The 12098-nt window shown below is 40.9% G+C and overlaps 1 protein-coding gene across 1 annotated transcript in view; it reads right to left on the reverse strand.

Moving 5' to 3' along the window:
* The window catches only part of DCUN1D3 (defective in cullin neddylation 1 domain containing 3), a 53392-nt gene that overhangs the window by 16011 nt on the left and 25283 nt on the right, over window positions 1–12098 (reverse strand). The gene's annotated exons all lie outside the window — the stretch shown is intronic.

The raw sequence follows: 12098 nt of genomic DNA on the forward strand, positions 1-12098 counted from the left end.
AGACAGAGTGCCTGATGAACTATGGACGGAGGCTCATGACATTGTATAGGAGACAGTGATCAAGATCAACCCCAAGAAAAAGAAATGCAAAAAGGCAAAATGGCTGTCTGAAGAGGCCTTACAAATAGCTGAGAAAAGAAGAGAAGCAAAAGGCAAAGGAGAAAAGGAAAGATATACCCATTTGAATACAGAGTTCCTAACAATAGCAAGGACAGATAAGAAAGCCTTCCTCAGTGATCAATGCAAATAGAAGAAAACAATAAAATGGGAAAGACTAGAGATCTCTTCAAGAAAATTAGAGATACTAAGGGAACATTTCATGCAAAGATGGGCACAATAAAGGACAGAATGGTATGGACATAACAGTGGCAGAAGATATTAAGAAAAGGTGGCAAGAATATACAGAAGAACTATACAGAAAAGATCTTAATGACTCAGATAACCATGCTGATGTGATCACTAACATAGAGCCAGACATCCTGGAATGTGAAGTCAAGTGGGCCTTAGGAAGCATCACTACAAACAAAGCAAGTGGAGGTGATGAAATTGCAGCTGAGCTATTTCAAGTCCTAAAAGATGATGCTGTGAAAGTGCTGCACTCAATATGCCAGCAAATGTGGAAAACTCAGCAGTGGCCACAAAACTAGAAAAGGTCAATTTTCATTCCAATTCCAAAGAAAGGCAATGCCAAAGAATGTTCAAATTACTGTACAGTTGCACTCGTCTCACACACCAGCAAAGTAATACTGAAAATTCTCTAAGCTAGGCTTCAACAGTATGTGAACTGTGAACTTCCAGATGTTCAACCTGGATTTAGAAAATGCAGAGGAACAAAAGATCAAATTGCCAACGTCCATTGGGTCATTGAAAAAGCAAGAGAGTTCCAGAAAAACATCTACTTGTGCTTTATTGACTACACCAAAGCCTTGACTGTGTGGATCAGAATAAACTGTGAAAAATTCTTCAAGAGATGGGCATACCAGATCACCTTTCCTGCCTCCTGAGAAATCTGTATGCAGATCAGGAAGCAACAGTTAGAACTGGACATGGAACAATGGACTGGTTCCAAATTGGGGAAGGAGTACGTCAAAGCTGCATATTGTCACCCTGCTCATTTAACTTATAAGGCAGAGAACATCATGTGAAATGCAGGGCTGGATGAAGCACAAGCTGGAATCAAGATTGCCAGGAGAAATATCAAGAACCTCAGACATGCAGATGATGCCACCATTATGGCAGAAAGTGAAGAGGAACTGAAGATCCTCTTGATGAAAGTGAAAGAAGACAGTGAAAAAGCTGGTTTAAAACTCAGTATCAAAAAACTAAGATCATGCCATTGGGTCCCATCACTTCATGGCAAACAGATGGGCAAACAATGGAAACAGTGACAGACTTTATTTTCTTGGGTTCCAAAAATCACTGCAGACAGTGACTGCAGCCATGAAATAAAAGACACTTGCTCCTTGAAAGAAAAGCTATGGCAAACCTAGACAGCATATTAAAAAGCTGAGACATTACTTTGCTGACAAAGGTCTGTCTAGTCAAAGCTATGGTTTTTCCAGCAGTCACATATGGATGTGAGAGTTGGACCATAAAGAATGCTGAGTGCCGAAGAATTGATGCTTTTGAACAGTGGTGCTGGAGAAGACGTTTAGAGTCCCTTGGACTGCAAGGAGATCAAGCCAGTCAATCCTAAAGGAAACCATTCCTAAATATTCATTGGAAGGAGTAATGCTGAAGCTGAAGCTCCAATACTTTGGCCACTGATGCGAAGAACTGACTCACTGGAAAAGACCTTGCTCTTGGGAAAGACTGAAGGCAGGAGGAGAAGGGGACAACAGAGGATGATATGGTTGGATGGCATCAGTGACTTGATGGACATGAATTTGAGCAATCTCTGGTGAGGGACAGAGAAGGCTGGCATGCTGCAGTCCATGGGGTCACAAAGAGTCAGGCACGATTGAGCAACTGAACTGAACTAACTTCTGTCCCTAATCTGGGGCAATCTTCCAGTCAGTTCCAAATTTCATTCCCTTTCCACTAGGTTCCAGGTGTGCAGATCTGGAAAAAGCCAGGATTTCTAACTTGGTACTGATTTACACTCATCTAATGGGACTACCTTCCCAGTGGTCCTCCTGCTATCCCTCTGAAATGGATAGCCTCAGCACAATCTGGGCACCCCAGAACCAAATTTAATTACTAACAGAACATCATCATTAATTAATCCCACTTTTCATTGTTAGTACATTGTAAGAGCTACATTGAAGTGTAACTCAAGGAAATAATTACTGCCACAAAATAAATATAAGTACACAGAGGTCAAGGAGCTATCTAGGAAAGGAGAAACTGGAGCGGAGTAACTAATAGGACAAGCTCTGCAAGCAGACGAACCTGTATCTGAATCACGGTGATGCACCAGGTTTGTGACCATCAATATATAATTTTTAAATGGGACAGTTGTACCTCATGGACTGGTGGATAGAGGAAATGAGATGTCCCATGTAAAATGCTCTGCCCTAATACCTGGCTCATAAAAAGTATTTGGTAAGTGTTAGCCTTTATTGTAATTGTTATTATCAGAAAGTTGGTGACAGGATCAAGTTCCTCTTTTCCTAGAGAAGTGCTCTTGTCAGCAGCCAGGCCAGGTCTCCTGGGGCACTTCAGGAATGCTGATGCCCCAAATGCCCACAGAAGCTCTCCTGTTCTTGCAGTAAGTGACTCTGGTCTCCTGTTTCAGCTAAGTGGCATACACTGAAATGGAGTGACAGACAAGAAGGGGTGGGACGAAAGGAAGAAGAAAAAAAGGGAGAAAAAAAACTACAAACCAGGACACATACTTCTAGGCATAGCTTTGGGGGTTTACTTGAAAGATTAAAGGCAGTAACTGCTTAGTTTATGTTGGCCCAAGATAAGCCTCCAGCTTTTCTCCTCCAATCTCAGCTCTAACTGCTTCTGCCTCTCTCTCTCCCTCCTCCTCTGAATCAGCTTCCAGCCTTCCTCCTCTCCTGTGGCAGACCCAGCTGCTATTCCTGGGGATGGGCTTGGTTGCTTGCTTGGCCCCAGGTCTGGAGGTGGCACTGCTGGGCTAAGGGCAGTCCTAGAGATCACGGTCCCAGTGGATGCCTGGCTCCACAGATAGCCAGAGAAGGGAGATCAGAAAAGTGTTTCTAATTCTTAGGCAGCTCCATGAAGTGACAATCAGGCAAGTCCCCGTATTCTAGGACTTATAGTCTACCTTTCAAACAGAATCACCCCTTATGGACAGAAAGACCGTGAAGGGCAAAACCACACAAAGACGAATGGAGACAGGAAAGGAGAGAGGAGTGTGAACCAGTGTTATGGAAAGGAAGGTGGCGGGACTGATGAAGAGGAATTGGTATTTGTTATATGCTTCATATACATCATCATCTTCACAACAACCTATGATGTCAGACATCTTACAGATTAGGAACCTGAGGTTTCTTAACCACTAAGCAATGGGACTAGGAAATAAAATCAGTTTGTCAGACTCCAAAATCTACTCAATGGGAAAGTTTCACAGAGATGATGAGTCTTGTTCTGGTCCCTCAGTGATTGGGAGCATAAAGTGGAAAGGAAAGAGGCAAACGGTCAATTTGGTTGGTCCAGGCTGAGAGGGGATTTTAAAATGTTTATTAACAGCAATAGCTTTTAAGTCAGTTGCATGTACTGAGGAGACTGACATGAATTATCACTTTTAACCAACTACAACTCTATGAGGAAGAAAATATAATCTTCACTTCACAGTGGGATAAACTGAACAGAGTTTAAGGGATTTGGCCTGAGGTCACACAGCCAATCTATAAAGGAAAAGGGATCCAAACCTAGGAGTCTGATTCTAAACTCATCACATTACATCACTGGTCTCACTACTTATTGTTCTTGGCTATGCTGTTCGAGGTGGCACAGTGGTAAAGAATCTGCCTGCCAACGCAGCAGACACGAGACACAAGTTCAGTACTGGGTCGAGAAGATTCTCTTGAGTAGAAAATGGCAACCCACTTGAGTATGCTTGCCTGGAAAATTTCATGAACAGAAGAGACTGGCGGGCTACAATCCATGGTCGCAAAGAGCCAGACACAACTGAGCAACTGAGCATTACACACACATGCCAGGATATACTGTTCCCCTAAGGAGATGATGATAGCCCAAGAAGAAAAAATACATTATCAACACGTGATTGTACTCAGGGGTACTGAGTCAGTAAGATCAGAGTAAAGTCTCAGGAAGTCTTCAGTTCTGGTCTGGGATGTCCCTAAGTGACTTATGCCCTTGCACAAGTTTCTTAACCTCTCTGAGTTTCTATGTTCCCAACATTGAAATCCTTTGAAGTCTAACATTCTGGGACAACCTTTATTTTTCGACATGCAAAGAGGCTGAAGTTCTAAATTTGCAAGCGTTCTGAGGACAGGGTTTTTGCCTCCTCAGTGAACAGCTTTCATACTTCTTGCCCAAGCCTACTAGAGTCAAAGGAAAATGGGAAAGTCAGTCTATTCCAATCTGAACAAGAGGTGAAAGGTGACACTGTTTTTGCAGGCTTCCCTCTCCTGATCATCTTAGTTTGATCTCTGCAGGCTAAGAAAAAGGCCCTGACATATAACATATGGGCTCTCCAGATGGTGTTAGTGGTAAAGAAACTGCCTGCCAATGCAGGAGACGCAAGAGACGTAGGTTCAAACCCTGAGTGTGGAAGATCCGCTAGAATAGGAAATGGCACCCCAGTCCATCATTCTGTCTGGAAAATTCCATGGGCAGAGGAGCCTGGCAAGCTAGTCTAGGGAGTCACAAAGAGTCAAACACGAGACTAAGAATGAGCACAGGTGATATGGAAAATAGAGCAAGCTGGCTTATTGTTGTACCTGGTTGGGAGCTTAAAAAAAACGAGGCAAATGCTGCTACCAAAAGCCAATGTCAGCAAGGCACCTGAGGTCTACTCTGATGACTTCTTTGAAAGAAGGAAATGATCCAATCCACCTCTCCCATCTTTTCCCACCTAGAGTCTATTCAGAAGCAAGAAGCCACTAGCAAATGTTAGTGCTTTTACATATGACAGCAGTAAGAAACCCATCTTTCCAACTTTCATCCAAACAATCTGTATAGCTAATTGGGCACATGTTTTTACTTCTTACTATATATGCCAGACACCCAGCTGCCAGGGGCTGAAGCAGCTATAGTGGCAAAAGCCATCCCCCTGAGGAGTCTCAAAGCAAGACCACAAGAGTCTCTTGATGCAAAATGGCAGATGTTGATGCTAAATGATCTGAGAAACAGTCAGGAAATGGGCAGTATCCATTTCTAAACTACCTCTTAGAAAGTAAACTTGCAAAAATAACAAACAAGGAGGAAAGACTGGAGGCAGTACTTTATTATTTTCTTTTTTTTTTTGGAGGGAGTACTTTAAAATACACGGTCTTCTGCTTTCTGTCATTTGGAACTTGGGACTTACAAGATCACCTTTGGAGATTAGGTCTTACCTAGAGCTACTTGGGAGAAAAAGCTGTTCCCTCTGCCAAAGCAAATGAGGTGTGTCTGCTATTTTCAGGCTTCTAAGACTTTTTGTCCTAAAATTTACTGCAAGCAGCAAGCTAAGACAGCAGTTCCAGTTAGGGATGGGTAGGAACACATGACTTTCTATATCCACCAATCTCAAAACGACAAAAAGAAGTGGGGGATGGGGGAAAAGAAGAAGGAAGGGAAGATAAATTGTTTTTTAAAAAGAAAATAAACCAATTGGTTATATTTCTGTAAAATAATCTTAGGTCATTAAGACCAGTCAGTTTTGTACAAAATAATTACTCTCTTCTTTTTGAAGGATTCGTATGTTCCTTACCTAGTATACTTCAAATATACTGAGAATATATATGCAATTGAGGTCTGAGGACTGAGGCCACTGTGGGCTGGCCAGAACAAATACTACTTGCCAAATTCAACAAAGTCAATACATACATACTATAAAGTTCCCAAATACCAAAGAATCAAGCATTTTTGGTCTCTGGGTTCCAGAGCTGCTACATATTTAATCCCACATGACTCAAAATAACCAAGAAAGAGCTGAATTATTTTACTGACCCACACTTCGAATATTTTCGCTGTTACTATTGATCCGGACAAGTCTGACCGCATACTTTGTGCAAAGTGGACATCATAAGGGGCATCAGATTTCTAGGCTGGTTACTCTTTGTGTTTCTGCACCAGCTTTTTCATTAGCTAACTTTACTGTTTACAAACAGAGGGCCGTCTTGGGTTTATGCTCCATCAGTTCAGTTCAGTCGCTCAGTACTTTCCCCATGGACTTTGTGACCCCATGGACTGCAGCACACCAGACTTCCCTGTCCATCACTGACTCCCAGAGCTTACTCAAACTCATGTCCATCGAGTCAGTGATGCCATCCAACCATCTCATCCTCTGTCATCTCCTTCTCTTCCCACCTTCAATCTTTCCCAGCCCCAGGGTCTTTTCTAATGAGTCAGTTCTTCGCATAATGTGGCCAAAGTATTGGAGTTTCAGCTTCAGTATCAGTCCTTCCAATGAATATTTGGGACTGATTTCCTTTAGGATAGACAGGTTGGATCTCCTTGCAGTCCAAGGGACTCTCAAGAGTCTTCTCCAACACCACAGTCCAAAAGCATCAATTCTTTGGATCTCCTTGCAGTCCAGGGGACTCTCAAAGTCTTCTCCAACACCACAGTTCAAAAGCATCAATTCTTCAGCTTTCTTTACAGTACAACTCTCACATCCATACACAACTGCTGGAAAAACCATAGCTTTGACTAGACAGACCATTGTTGGCAAAGTAATGTCTCTGCTTTTTAATATGCTGTCTAGGTTGATCATAGCTTTCCTTCCAAGGAGCAAGTGTCTTTTAATTTCATGGCTGCAGTCACCATCTGCAGTGATTCTAGAGCTCAAAGAAATAGTCTGTCACTGTTTCCATTGTTTCCCCATCTCTTTGCCATGAAATGATGAGACCAGATGTCATGATCTTAGTTTTCTGAATGTTGAGCTTTAAGCCAATTTTTTCACTTTCCTCTTTCACTTTCATCACAGGTTCTTTAGTTCTTTTTTGCTTTCTGCCCTAAGGGTGGTGTCATCTGCATATCTGAGGTTATTGAAATTTCTCCTGGCATTCTTGATTCCAGCTTGTGCTTCATCCAGCCCCACATTTCACATTATGTACTCTGCATAGAAGTTAAATAAGCAGGGTGAAAATATGTAGTCTTGACATACTCCTTTCCCAATTTGGAACCAGTTTGTTGTTCCATGTCCAGTTCTAACTGTTGCTTCTTGACCTGATGTTGCTCCATGGTACCACAATAAAAATAGCCTGACCACTATACTCTTTAACTCTGGTTTTAGCTTGGAGCTCATCCTCAGAATACAGGCCTCATTAGGTCACACTGAAGGTAAAACCACTGGTTAGGCACTGCTTCCAACTGGCATATGGTACCAGCCATCCCAGACATCTACCAGATAATTTACATTTACTAGATAATCATTCCTCAAACACCCAATCACCACATCAACTGTTCGCTTTTCAGTCACCTGTGGAATTCAGTAGTTACTGATGAAAAATAGTTAACTGGAGTTGGGATATGGTCTTTGTATCTAAGAAAGGCAAGAAAGGAAACTAGGAAATGAGTCAAAAGATGAGAAAGGAATCCAGTATAAAGATGACAAATGACTGCATGCAAATGTCTTCTTAGAGGGGCATCTGAATGACCACAAATGTACAGATGTAGTTTCCAGAGCCACATTTCTTCTAAACAGCTCTCGGGTTCATCACATGGTAACAAATGTGATGTTTGCTAACATTTAAATGTTTGCTAATTCTTAAGGAAAAAAAAAAATCCAAATTTATTAAGGCCACATTTATCCTTTTTTTCCAGAGATCCAAGATGGAAGCTGACTGCTAAAGCTTAGTAGATAAGAAAAGGAAGAGGGACAGAAAAAAGATCTGTGTAATAAAATAATATCTTTTTTCAATCACATCAGTAAGTTGGTGAGAGAAGTAAGACCACCAAGGCTTTCTTTCCCACTGCCAAATTCAAAAACATTGTTACACAGTTATTCTGTAAAGTTCAGAAACTACTGAGTAGCATAAAGAGAAAAAGTCCCCTAGTGCCCCACCACCTGCCGCTTCCCGGGTGGCTCAGTGGTAAAAAAATCCTCTGGCCAATGTAAGGGACTCTGGTTCGACCCATCTTAAGATCTCCTGGAAAGAGAAATGGCAACCCACTCCAGTATTCTTGCCTGGGAAATGGCATGGACAGAGAAGCCTGGGAGGCTACAGTTCATGAGGGTCCCAAAAGAGCTGAACACAATTTAGTGACACAATCCCTCCACCTAAATTAGTATTTTGGAATATATCCTTTCAGTGGTCTATATAAGCATATAGGTGGCACACATAAATAAATACATGCATGTTCATAGTACACATATCCAACTTTTAAACAAAACTGAGTCATTATGTACATTCTATTTTGCAACACTTTTTCATATAAATCTTCCCTCATCAAATGCTTTAAAAGAGCCACAAATCAATGGCCGTACTACCAATACTGTGGCAGTATTACCACTGACACACCAGCTATTTCACATAACCCATAAACTATTTATTGCCTACGACTTCAATATGTCAAAAATTTGGTGCTACGCTGCAGAAGGGTTGCAGAAAGGTTGAGACTCTCTGTTAAATATATTTAATTGCCAGATACGTCTTTCATTGATAATTTGTCAGTTTAAACACTCATGGTTGGACATTTAGTTTGCTTCCAACAGTTCAGTATTATAAACAATATTGGGATAATAAACAGAATATGCAGCTAAAATTCAGCTCCTGAGAATAAACTCCCACAAGTGGAACAACAGATCAAAGACTATGCAAAAAGATATTATACGTGGAACAACAGATCAAAGACTATGCAAAAAGATATTATACGTGTATGTGTATGAAAAGTGAAAGCATTAGTCACTCAGTGTCTGGCCTCTTTGCAACCCCATGGACTGCAGCCCAAGAGCCTCTGTCCACGGAGCTCTCCAGGCAAGAATACTGGAGTGGGTTGCCATGCCCTTCTCCAGGGGATCTTCCTGACTCAGGGACTGAACCTGGTTCTCTGGCACTGCAGAAAGGTTGTTTATCAGCTGAGTCACCACATAAAATCAATCTGAATTCAAAAAAAGTAGTGTCAACTTACATAATGGGAGTGTACTGGAAGTATGTATTTCTCCCAACACCACCTGGTAATATTTGTCAACTAATTCAATTTCTTAAAAAAAAAAAAAAAACAAAACCCAACACCTTACCAAAAGTACTTTTAGACATTATATTTTAGGAAAAATATCAAACTGCCAAAGGAGGATGGAAAACATGAGAGACCATTTGTTTCATTACAAACTGCATCAAAAGATTGACAAATCCAACAATTTTGGCTCCAAGGATTTCAAGACAGTACTGTTAAATGATGGGGGTGGGGTGCAGAGTAGGGAACAGAAAAAGATTAATCATGTTCCAATAATATCTAAATTCCCCTGATTTATTCTTTCAAAAGAAAATGAACCTTTCCCCATGTCCCATACACACACACAAAAGATAAAGCTCATCTAATGACTAACAGTCTAATGATAATAATAGATCTAATGAATAATAGTCCCCTTATCATAAGTTTAGCATTGGGGGTAGAAGGGTCACCCATGGACTTGAACCTGAGTGAATCACATGCCCAGGGAGCAAGAATTTCATTCAAAATGGAACTATGGTGCACTTGAGATGGTTAATAGTCTGGATTCAGACCACAGACTTAATATATGGCCTTTTAGCTTCAGACTGGACCAAAGGCTTGCAGCAGAGACTCATCTGCTCCCCCAGCATCCAGGTTCTTCATCAGGTGGCCACTCAATTTTCCTTCACTAGGAGATCCAACTTCCTTACTCTTAGTCATGTATGTTGGGTAGGGCTGATAATGAACTATGTGAGTCAAGTCCACCAAAGTCTCCCTATGCCCTTGGCTTTCAACAACTGGGTCAGGAATATGCAGGAGACCTAAGTGAGACAAAGTGAATCTTAGCACTAAAAGCAAGGTAGGTTGGAGCTGCTTTGGTCTTCTTATCAGAAAGAGCACCAAAGAAAATAATAATGCCTATCCAAGGGTCACTGTGAAGGTTAAACTGTCTCTTCTTATCAGATGGATTTCAATTTAAATGCATGTAAGACACAAGAATAAAATCAGTGCCAAGAGACAAAATCAGTTTTAAAGGCATTATTTGAACCCAGAATCCAACTATACCCAAAGTCAGATCAAAGCCTGAACCTCACAGTTGTATGAGCCAATTAATTCTCCACTGGCATAAGCCAGATGCCAGTTTTCCTGTCACTATAGAAACAGTCCCGACCAAGACATGACTGTGTCATTCAGATCTACTTACAGAGCAAAGAAACAGAAGATCTGATACCATAGTCAGAGGCCAACTTAGCAGGCCACAATTTCAACCAAATATATCAAGAGACTTCTTAGCTGAACACTAGGACCAATGATCCCAAACTTGAGAAAATCTAAAATCTCAAGATAACTGGGTGGACCATGAGGATGCTATTTGAAAGATGATATGACTAAGAGAAAAAGAATCTTTCTTGCAATTCTTACCATCTTAAGCCTCCTTCAAGCGAAAGTACCACAGAGCACTATCAGCTGCTTTATCCTACTGTGTATACTTCTGTCAGCTTCACGTTTCCAAGGAAGAACCTCCTCCCAGCACTCAGACAACACGTGAATGACTGCAAAGTAAAAACTCCTGCAAGTATTTCCCTATGCAATAACACCATCAATCTTCTGACTAACACAGGCTACTGGATCTTAACCACATCCTATGAAACTGAAAGACCAGACCTGACCAGAACTTTACTACTCTCTTGGTTTCAATTACTATTATGGAAATAATTTCTCTTCGGTGTCAAGTACTAAAAAGTCTACTTAGAAAGTATTTAGGTTTTGAAGACAGTGATAGGAAATGCTCACGTCAGTGTGTCTTTATTGGAAATATATTCCCTGTAGGTTGAAACCTGAGGCCCCAATGTTTGGACCTTTTTTTTTTTTTTTGGTCAAGTTACTTATTTCACAAATGTGCACTCATATGGCATGAGACCAAAGGGTACATTAATGAGGGTAAAGATAAGCAGATAATTAAATTTAAAAATATACGGGACTGGAATGTGAAAGTAGGAAGTCAAGAGAACCCTGAAGTAACAGGAAATTTTGTTCTTGGAGTACAAAATGAAGCAGGGCAAAGGCTAACAGAGTTTTGCTAGAGAAGGTACTGGTCATGGCAAACACCCTCTTCCAACAACACAAGAGACAATTCTACACATGAACATCACCAGATGATCAATATCGAAATCAGACTGATTATATTCTTTGCAGCCAAAGATGGAGAAGCTCTATACACTCAGCAAAAACAAGACCGGGAGCTGACTGTGGCTCAGATCAAGAACTCCTTCAGGCTCTACTACAAAGCCACAGTCATCAGGACAGTATGGTACTGGCACAAAGACAGAAATATAGATCAATGGAACAGAATAGAAAGCCCAGATATAAATCCACGAACCTATGGATACCTTATCTTCAACAAAGGAGGCAAGGATATACAATGGAAAAAAGACAACCTCTTTAACAAGTGGTGCTGGGAAAACTGGTCAACCACTTGTAAAAGAATGAAACTAGAACACCTTCTAACACCATACACAAAAATAAACTCAAAATGGATTAAAGATCTAAATGTAAGACCAGAAACTATAAAACTCCTAGAGGAGAACATAGGCAAAACACTCTCCGACATAAATCACAGCAGGAACCTCTATGACCCACCTCCCACAATATTGGAAATAAAAGCAAAAATAAACAAATGGGACCTAATTAAACTTAAAAGCTTTTGCACAACTAAGGAAACTATAAGCAAGGTGAAAAGATAGCCTTCAGAATGGGAGAAAATAATAGCAAATGAAGCAACAGACAAAGGATTAATCTCAAAAATATACAAGCAACTCCTGCAGCTCAATTCCAGAAAAATAAATGACCCAATCAAAAAT

The sequence above is a fragment of the Dama dama genome, chromosome 10, assembly GCF_033118175.1.
Source record: "Dama dama isolate Ldn47 chromosome 10, ASM3311817v1, whole genome shotgun sequence".
Taxonomy (NCBI): domain Eukaryota; kingdom Metazoa; phylum Chordata; class Mammalia; order Artiodactyla; family Cervidae; genus Dama; species Dama dama.